The sequence below is a fragment of the Grampus griseus genome (genome assembly GCF_964374135.1).
Source record: "Grampus griseus genome assembly, chromosome: 9".
Lineage (NCBI taxonomy): Eukaryota > Metazoa > Chordata > Mammalia > Artiodactyla > Delphinidae > Grampus > Grampus griseus.
This window is the reverse complement of record NC_139003.1, coordinates 93,226,380-93,236,921: the sequence shown is the minus strand read 5'-3', so window position 1 is coordinate 93,236,921 and position 10,542 is coordinate 93,226,380.

The window sequence follows — 10,542 nt, the reverse complement described above, 5'->3', positions numbered from 1 at the left end:
AGGGAATCTTTCTAAGAAATAGCCAAGGACAAATGAGTGGTTCTAGAATAAATGAAATAAGATGAAACTGGTTTTACCTGCTAAAACACCAATTCTGATCACTCCTTTTTCTCCCCTTTAAAATTAGACCAAGAAATCGGCGACTTTATTGTTCCGTTTATGCAACAAAATGGATACAACTTCAAAAAGGCCAATGTTGCCCTGTAGCACCTTTATTATTTTTAAGTCAACTTTAACCCGAATTCAATGGGAAGCAGATTTTACATGCCCTTGGTGTGACTGACCCTCTAAGAGCCTTATTGTTTGTTCTAATAGTGAGCACATCTATGTTCGTCTTCTGTTTATGACACTGGGGATCTTGAGAGCTCACTCAGACACACACACACACGCACACACACACCCTTGACGTGTGCTACAAATAATATAAATTCTACAGTGATCATTGGGTATTGCCTTCCATAGGAGGAAAGAGGATCTGTTTTCACTGGAGGAAATGGCTAAGGCAGCTAAGATGGTCCATTTATAACCCGACCATAAAGAAATCCCATCAGTTGATTATGCCCCGCAGAACAACTGGGTCATTTTGACTGCTTTGGACTAGGAGTAAATAGAACTTTATGTAAAATTGTTTCTACTGGCCAGACTTCAAGAACTTAAAGTTTAGTGTTTGATATTTCATAATCTTCATAAATTAATGAATCCCCCCCCCCCCCAGTTTCAGCCTGATGGATCATCCCCTGATGCCTGGAGGGTAACAGGAGAACTTCCTGTTGGTGGCAGGTCTAGCCAGTTGCTTTCGTCTCTACAAGGACATTTCATAGCTTCCAAGACTTTGTCTAAAAGGAAACTTGGAAGCAAGCAAAGGTGTGAGAAAAGGAACCTTTCTCAGGGATTGAGACAATAATTAGAACCAGTGTTGGTTTACTTAGCAAACCAAGTGACTCTCTTTCTCTGCTGGCTTTTGCATCTACCTTTTTACTACATTAGCCCTTAATGTTGCCTTAGATTATGCCACTTCCCAAGGCTTCCCAATTCAGTTTTTCCTGCTGCTCTTTCTGCAGTCGGCTTTCCCTAAAGTGGGAGTGAGGACCTCAGAATAAACATAATCCTTTTAACAACAAGGTTCCATCTTGACTCTCTCCAGGACCACCCTATTTGGGAGAAGCCAGTGTCAACTTCCACATGGAAAAGGATGTCTGGAAAAGACATCCGAGGTTATCTCCCAGCCCGCTGCTTTACTTGGCATGACTAGAGTCATGGCAACTCTCATGTTAAGAAAGGGCGTGACAATATCCTCTTTCATATCGGGACACGGGGCCACCAGCATGTCCAAGCTAAAGCAAGAGAAGGAGCATTTGATAGGCAATAAAGTCGACTGTCATTCAGATGATCCAGTCTCCTAAACCCCATAAACAGGTGCCTGAGTCACCAGAGAGGAAGCAGTGGGTGCAACTGGAGAGGGCTGTTTCACTCAAGTCCCTGTAAATCATTGAGTGCCCAACAGAATAGCTTTTCTATTTGTGTAATAAAATGGAACATAAGTATAGAGGAAAGGAATTCTTCCTACTTAGAAGGAGATCAGAGCAGCACACCAGGGAGTTCAGAGAATACAGCAGAGCTGTGTTCTTCAGGAGTGGCAGGTGATGGTTTCAAAGCAGCCAAGGCTTTGGGTGATGGGTCATGAGTGAATGACGGACACCTCCATGTTTCTGAGAACATGGGAGAGCACGTTATCCCATAAAACATGGGAATAGTTTCAGGGTACTTTAGAGGAAACTAAAGGTCCCATAGTAGACGATGGGAGGAAAAAAAGGGTAGAGGGTATGTTTGCTATGCTTTTTAATCCCAGTGTTATATCTTACATACTTGTACAACTTGGCATAAAAATCATTCTACATGGCTTCTAAGAACTGAAGACTTGAACGTCATTCTCCCTTAGGTCAACAAGAGGCTGATGGCCAGGGGGACCGTCCATGGCTTCATCATAATCCAGTCTCCTCCAGAACAGAGGGAGAATCTAACTGGCCACCTTTGTGCCATCATAACAGAACCTCTATCAGCTGGACTTCTTTGTCCTGTCATGAAACACTGGTTCAGCACAGGTCACTGAATCATGAACCGTTAGCGCTGGAAGGTACCCAAGAGATCCTCTGGCTCGATGATTTCTAAACTGATTTTGGTAAAATTTTTTCAAATGAAATTTTTCTTACACCTAAAAATATAAAATAAATACAGTAGCTATAATTCAATATGGCAGTTTGACCATAACTTTTTATTATTCTTATCTAATAAAGATAGATTTAATTAGGGAAAAAATCATCATTTTACAGTCACCAATGAAACAATGGATCTAGGCAATAATCATAAATAGATGCTGGAAACGTAAGATGGGAGGTTGATGGGGAACTTTTCAATGGAAGGATTAATTCAACTGAGCCCATGGGTCAAATTTAGCCTTAGTAAAAGTGGGTTAATCAACTATATTGTGACTTCAGAAGGTGGTGTGACAGGAAGTACGTATGAAAAGTATCTATGAAGTACTCTTGCCTAAAAAATATTGAACTCTAATCTAATTAATCCTAAATATCAGTTTCCAGGACATAAAAAATAAATCAAGCAATACCATGAGGAAGCAATCAGCTAACTTCAGACTGTAGGACAGTCTGGCTTAGTCTCTCTGCTTGATCAAAGGCATGTGCAGTGGACTTTATTATTTCCCAAATATTCATTCCCCCTTCCTGTAAGAGGAAGGATTATACATTTGCAAGAGGATCATACATTCATGCCTACTGCCTTTTGGCTGGCCACTCTCCTGGTGGAACTGTATACCTTCCTGCCCCATCAATCTTGACGGGGCCTCATGACTTGCCTTGGCCAATGGCAAATGAGGAAAAGAGACTATGTCATGTCTAATCAAAGCTTTGCCCGTCACTGCATGATCAGCTATGTTGCCCTTTCACTTCTGCCACAAGAACATCCTTACACAAACAGCCTGGGTCCCAGAATAAGAAGACCCATGGAGAGAGGCTGAGTCACTGCCGACCTCTGAAGACAATGTACAGTGTGAGCCAGAAATAAAAACCTGTCATCTTTTTTTATTATAGACATTGAGGTTTGGGGGTCATTTGTAACCATGTGAAGCTGATAAATTTAATACCACACACATACACATACATACACACACACACTCACACACACACACACAAAGAAGAACTGTTACAGAATAAAAGAAACTTAATAAATGCAGTCATTGAAGACATGTTGTGGACCATGATTGGACCTCAATTAAAACAACTCAATCTATAAAATTATTTGGGGATAACTGAAGCAATTTGGATAATGTTTGTGTACTATGTAGTGTTAAAGAGTTATTGTTAATTTTGTTAGGTGTGAGAATGCTCATATATGCATGTATTTCTCAGGTAGAGATGTATACTGGGGTATTTATGGGTCAAATGGTATGGTGTCTGGGTTTTCTTTTGAATATTCCAAGAAACAATAGTAAGGGAAGAGATAAAATGTTCACAAAATACTGATAATTGTTGAAGCTGGGTAATGAGCACATAGAGGTTAATTATACCATTATCTCTAATTTTATGTATATTTTAAAATATTCCTTAAAAATAAGTTTTAGACCATATCAAATAATTAAAAGGCATTAACAAACAATGTTAGACAAGACATGATGGGAGTCCCCTGTAGACAAAAAATTCCAAAATTTCTGGATGAAGTAGTGTTTGGAAGAGTGGTTATTTAGAAAGTAAAGTTGAGAAAGTGTCATTCATGTGTGTGTGTGTGTGTGTGTGTGTGTGTGTGTGTGTGTGTGTGTGTGTGTGTGTGTGTGTGTGTGTGTTGGGGGTTGACAGGGAAGAGTATCCTTAAAATGAGTGTGACTTTAAAAAAGTGTGACAACAATGGGTGTGAGAGTCTACAAAAGCAACAGTTTATAGTATCCACCCATCCACACACCTACAAACAGAATGAATAATGCCCAATAAAGTGTTTGTCTTCCAGGTGAAAAACAGGCTTCCAAACCAAAACAAAACCTGCTAATGTAGGCACTGATGCCCAAGAGCAAAGCACTCTGAAGTCTGGCATTTTCAGGTCATGGTCAGCTCGCCACATATTCACCCTAAAGTAGAGCCTAACAGTTAGACAGTCATCCCTGCCCAGAGGAGGACCAACCAGGTCACCATTGCTTCATTCATAAATGTGAGCAGACTACTAAGGATCTCACTGTCCAACTAGAGAAAACGTGCAGCGTGACAGAGATAAACACGGAGGAAAAATGATGCAAGAGAAAACAGAAATAATTAGGAAACAGAGGACAATTTGTTTCTAAAAAAGGAAAAACTTTTGGTGAACAGTCTTCAGAGATTTGAAACAAGATGGCATCCAGAAAACAAGAATAGGTTTCGATGAAAAAGGAAAAGTCAGAGACAAAGAAAGTACTGTTAGAAATTAAAGTGCAACTTTAACCCTCACTCTGTCCCATCCAAACAAAGAAGAAAAGATAAAAGAAGATAATGTAGGCCCTACCAGAAAAGAAAGAGAAATAGGATACTCTCCATCACTGGGAAGGTGAAGGAAGTATTGGGACACACAGAAGAGGGATAAAACTAAGTGAATAAGAGGAGGGTGGAATAGCCATTTATCTGTGAGAACAATGGACACCAGAGCTTTGTTTAGATATTTGGTGTTTTCACCACGTCTGGTTTGTCACCATGCATTCTCTGAATATATGGCACACACATGTGCAGAAACAATTTAATGTGATGAGCATATTGTAGAAACGTTAAGCCAAACAACAGTCAGTATCATAAGAAGTAAATCCTCGAGTATCTAATAACTCAGCCAGGCTTTTATTTCTAGATCCGAAAATCTCAAAGTCTAGCCTCTGTATTAATTGTGAGCACTTGGTATAGAAAGGTTAAGGTTCCAAAACAAATTTAAAATTCTCTCACACTGAAGTCAATTCCCTAGAGAAATTTCTGTGATCTTAGTTTTGAAAGTTGGCCGTTTTTGGAGGAGAGTTATGTTTGAAATTTTTGTAAAACGAAAAAAGTTACATATTGAGAAAAACTCTACTCACACCCTCCGCCACCACCCCACCGACTCACGGAGTACACATTCATGCCTGCCGTACATTACTGAAAATCCACAAAACATGTCAAAATTACTTTCACACAGGCTTTGTCTAAAAATGCTTATCAAAGTGTTAGAACCCACTTGGTAATGTCTGGGGAGAAAACATCCAGTGATGAACCTTGAAATCGCATGTGATTTCCAGTCAACGCACACAGACCCAGACACACATGTGGATATGACACGGAAGATATGTTCTGGAAGCTCTCGCTAAATTGTTTATTACATTTTATCTGAAGATCATTTCAAGTTTTGATGACAAGCCGTAACTCAAGAGAAACTCTGTTCAACTGAGACCATCCTTTGGCCAAAGGAGGCTTCAAGCTGGTTAAAATGATCAATACACAAATGGAAGTTATCCCTTAAAAAAGAAATCACAAGTAGCCCTCAACTTTAAACGTTTTTGAACTTCATCCAGGCTCTAATTTAAAAAGGGGGTGGGAATCCCTGTATATGTTGAAGAAGAGAATGTTTTTTATGAATTCTGGGGGAGGGTACTGTCAAAAAAGGAATGGCTGACCCAGGGGAAGTTAGAAGGCTGACAACGTGGAATCCTGGAATGGCTCCCCCGCAATGGCTCCAGGAAACACAGGCCCCTCCAGAAGCAGCGCAGACAGTGTCTGTTCACAGTGGGGACCCTGGTGCTGAGCAGCATTTGTCAAGAGTGGCAGCCCTGGGAGGGACGCACGCTCACAAATTCATTCCACGCAATGATTCACTCACCCAACCCAAAGGGCTTTACTATCCCAGCAAACCAAGTCCACCTTCCACGGGCCTGAGAAAACCTATATGGAGTTTGCAGAGGAACGTCTGATTTACGGTGGTGAAGCTTTCTTTCCTTCTCAAATAGAGCTCCAGCCTGCTGGGAGGAAAGAAGCCAAATAAAACACTTTCTGTATGTAGACTTCTAAGTCACAGGTGGCATCGGACGCTTAGTTATGTCTTCAGCTTGGTACAGACACATAATCCCCTTCCCTTTAATGTGTTAAAAAAGACTTCCTAGAAATTCAAACATGCCCAGCCTGTACATTTTGCTTGTTTTTTTCCTGTGGAATAAATTGACAGACAGCTTGACTCTAGCATAATGTTTAAGAGAGTGGGGTTCCTGAGTACAAATGACAGCTCCAATGCATAAGTGCTCCATGACTTTTGGAAATTTGCTTCAGCAATCTAATTCTCAGTTTCCTCCCCTGAGAAATGTGGACGAAGGTCGTATCAACCTTGAACAGTTACTATGAAGATTAACTGAGATAATCTTCATAAAGTTAAAATATTCCCCTGCCCAGAGGTATTGTGGCTGCAAACAACGGAAATAGTAACTCAAACTGGCTAAAACAATAACTAAATGTGTGTTTCATACAGGCTGGAATCCAGAAGAGCAGGCTTCCAGCACAAAATGATTGACAACTTGATGGACTGTCAAAAACCTAGGTTCTTTCCCTCTGCCGTATGCTATTCTTGGCATGGGTTCATCCCAAAGCTGCTTCCTCTCCTGGTCACATTTTGGCTTCCTATGGCAACTAGGACTACATTATTTCTGATTCATATTCAATAAAAAAGGGCAAGGTAAACCTTGCAGAAGCTTCCAGTAGGATTCTCTCATCCCATTGGCTAGAACTGGATCACAAGCCCATCCTAAAATACTCAGTGCAAGTAGAACAGGATCACCATGACCAGAATAAAGTCATCTTTGGAGAAGAAAAGGATTTAGGGAAAGATCATTTAAATACCTGTAAAGGTTGCCTCTTATTAGCATTATTGTCCATGTTATGTTGCCCCTACAGTTTTACAGACAGTTTTTCCAAAGATGCAACTGGCTATCGCTTCAAAGGTCTTGAAATAGAAAATGGATTTGTGTGTGTGTGTGTGACTTCAGGTTTATTTCTAGTAGTGGTCTAAAGTGATGCTTAAGAAAGATTCTGAGATGCCACCTATGCCAGGGAGGGGAAGGTAAAACAATCAGTTATAGGAATTGGCCAAGGGTGCAAGATATGGCTTCATCAATGCCAAGGGTAGAACTGAACAGCTGGGCATGCCCACTTGCATTCTTTCTCTGCCACTTTTTAACCTTTAGAACACACAGGACTACCTCTTCAAGACTTTCAGACTAAAACCAGGAGTGCATCTTCACCGCTGAAGAATGAGTTCGGCAGAATAGCTGGTCGCCCACATTTCTGAGAGTGTGAGCTTTCTCAGCAGACCAATTCAACAATATTCACTGAGCACGAACTCAGCTTCCTATTTTGTGCCAGGTGCTTAGCAGAACCCAAAAGAAGTGCAAGACACAAACTCCGTCCTTAAGAAATGTCCAGTCTATCTCGGAAAAGAAAGCACATGGACAGTCAAGTGTTAAATAGTAGAACAAGGCAACCTAGAATTCAGAGTCCAAGGAAATTGCTAGAGCCATTTTAACTGGCCATGACTAAACTAACCAGGGAGAATCCCATAATTAACTGCAGCGCTGTTGTGCAGATTGGCATATGGGCTCGGCCTCAATCTGTACTAGGGACTGGTACTTTCCACGGAGCAGGCAGACAGATGGCCTCAGAGTTTTTCAGACTTTGCGTCAATGTCTCCCATGCGCTAACTGTAATCACAACCTTGACTTTATATAAATACATTTTCTTCCAGAGAAGGATGAATCCTGAAGCCTGATGAGGTGGTAAGTTTCTAGAGCTCTGAAAGTGTGGCAGTGGTTTCTCAAGGCTCTATCTTCCAACAAACCCTCCGGATTCCCAGCTTGAATATGATTGATCTGATCTAAATGGCTCTGTACCCTTGGCCCTAGAGAATATATTACATAGAGAATATACTGGAAATCACAAATACTTACGTGATTGCCCACCCCGATGCTGTGTGTTTACAACCTATGCGGAGCAGCTAAGTCTGATAAAAATGTATCGAGTAATAATAACATTTACTCACCAACAGACAATTAATTCTGAGCACTGGATAGACAAGAAGGGACATGCTATAAAACTAGGGAAATGTATTTCTGGTTTACAAGGAATTCACAATCTGATTAAGCTGATAGACATAGATGTATGGAACACTATGTATAAAGCAACATATAAGACTGCCACCTCTGGTCCAGGCCCTTACTGACTCACAGTCAGATCATGGCAGTCAGTCGCTTTGAACCAGTCCTTTTATAATCCGTGTGCTCTATCACATCCACAGGGCCATCTTCCCAAAGTACAGCGGTGGGCAAGTCACTTCCTTGTTGGAACAACTACGTGGCATCCCAGTGCCCACCAAAAAATTACCCTCCTGGCTTTCCAGTCCTCCAGCTACCCTCTAATATCTGTTCCTCCCGGTCTTCCAGTCTATTGCCAATAGAGCAGCCCTCTTTCACTACATTCATTTACTCAAGGTCTCTATTTCCAAATATGTCATGGCTGCCCTGCCTCCAAAGCTTGCTCACCTGTGCATATAATACTGTTCCTGCCTTTACTTATTTAAGTCTCACTCTTCTTTGAAGAGGAAAATCTGTTTCCTACCTCGTGACTTTCCTAAACACACTGGATTACAGAGACCATTCCCTCCGCTGAACTCCAAGAGAACTGGCATTTCTTAGGTAGCACTGTGAGTCATTCTGCATCAATCTCATATAAGGGTCCTGCCTTCCCATCTAGGTTTCCAGTTCCTGGATGTTTAGGACCTTGTCCCAAACCTATTTGCCCAAAGCTTAACAAACACAAGATCTTCAACAATGCTGTTGACGGCGACATAGTCAGGCACTGACTATGGAGCAGAGTAATCAGTTACAATCAGAATGGACTAGAATGAATTTTAAAAAGCCTTACTAGGCAGGTGACTTCGCAAACTGCATTTGGAAGAAAGGACAGGAATGGCAGAAGGGCAAGCAAGAAGAGTGTGGGTTAAAATGGAGATGGTGGACATGGGAAGGAATGGGTGGATCTGAGAGCCTGACCATGTTCTGATAGTTGGGTAACATCAACAGATTGGTACGGAAGTCTGGTGGCCACATGCCCTTCCCTTTGCATATCTTCTAGGTGTAACTTGCTTAGGGCCATAGAGTTGGCAATTAGGGCCAAGGAAAAGTCATCATCTAGGCTTAAATCCTATCTTATGACCTTTAAATGTGCTTCTTCTATTTAATTCTTTCAAATATTATTTCCTTGGGTGAGGTAACTTTTTCCAGTGGGAAACTGGTTCGCGAGTTGTTTGCTCCTCATTTTAACCTTGTCAGAACAATTGGGCAGAACCGCAAATGCTGATTACTGTTTTGCACACATACTTATCCTGCCTTTCATGTCCTTGGGTCCCCCTCGAAAACTCCACGTTGTAGCAAAGACCCCGTGACATTCATATCTAGGTTTTCAGGGGTGTCAGGGGATATCACGGGGCATGTGCTGCTCAAGGGGTCAGCTGGGTTCCACTGAGGCTGAAACTGAGATCCAATCCACTAGGTCTGCCCAGAGATCCTTCCCATGCAGAACACTTCAACCTCAATCTCATCTCAACTCTTCCTCGAGTAGCCATCTACCGGGTCCATACAGCAAAGAGAGGAAGATGTGCTGAGGAATGTGTGGATCATATCCTACTTATTTGTTAACTTTGCAAACTTTCTACTTCTCTACAGTTCTGGATCACCAGATACCCAAAAGGGGTCCTCTTAATTCCTCATTTAAAGTGTCTTTCTTCTTTAAACAGTATTATTCAAACCTGTCCATCAGTTTTGTCTACATGTATGGCATTCTCCGTGCATCCACAGTATGACCGTAAATGAAAGAACCATGGAATGCAAGAACTTGAAATCTCAGAAGGATCTCAGAAATCATCTCATCAAAGCCCCTTCCTCTGTAGAGTCACCTACGGCGCCGGAGGGAAACACGGCCTGGCCACTCTCACCTGAGCATGTTACAGTTCTCCGATTCTATTAAGGACTAGTACTTTTTTCCTACAATTTGACCTGTGTCCTTAATGCAACTGTCCTTGTGAAGAACAACTGAGTTCCCTCCGTTAACGAGAATGTCTTGCTCCCTCCACTATAGAAGCACACTTACTGCAAGAAGTCAAAACAAGGATTTCACATTTCCATCAAAAAAAAAAAAAAAAAAGAAAACACATGTAGGCTTTATCTGGAGATCGTATTATAGCTCAGTGAGCTCAATTCCCTCCTCTCTTAAACTTACATAATGTAAAAGAAAAAAAAGGACATAGAGGTGATGAGTCAGACACCTGCTCTTCTCTCAAGTATCAGCTTCCTTCAGAACACTGTTTCGCAACAGCATTCCTATTAGTATTTCAGGTGAACAATTCTGTTGGGGGCTGTGCATTGCTTGTGTTTATCACCATCCCTAGCCTCTACTCACTCCCTCACCAGGAGCACACTATCCTTGTGCTGCCCCTGTTATGAGAACCAAAAATGTC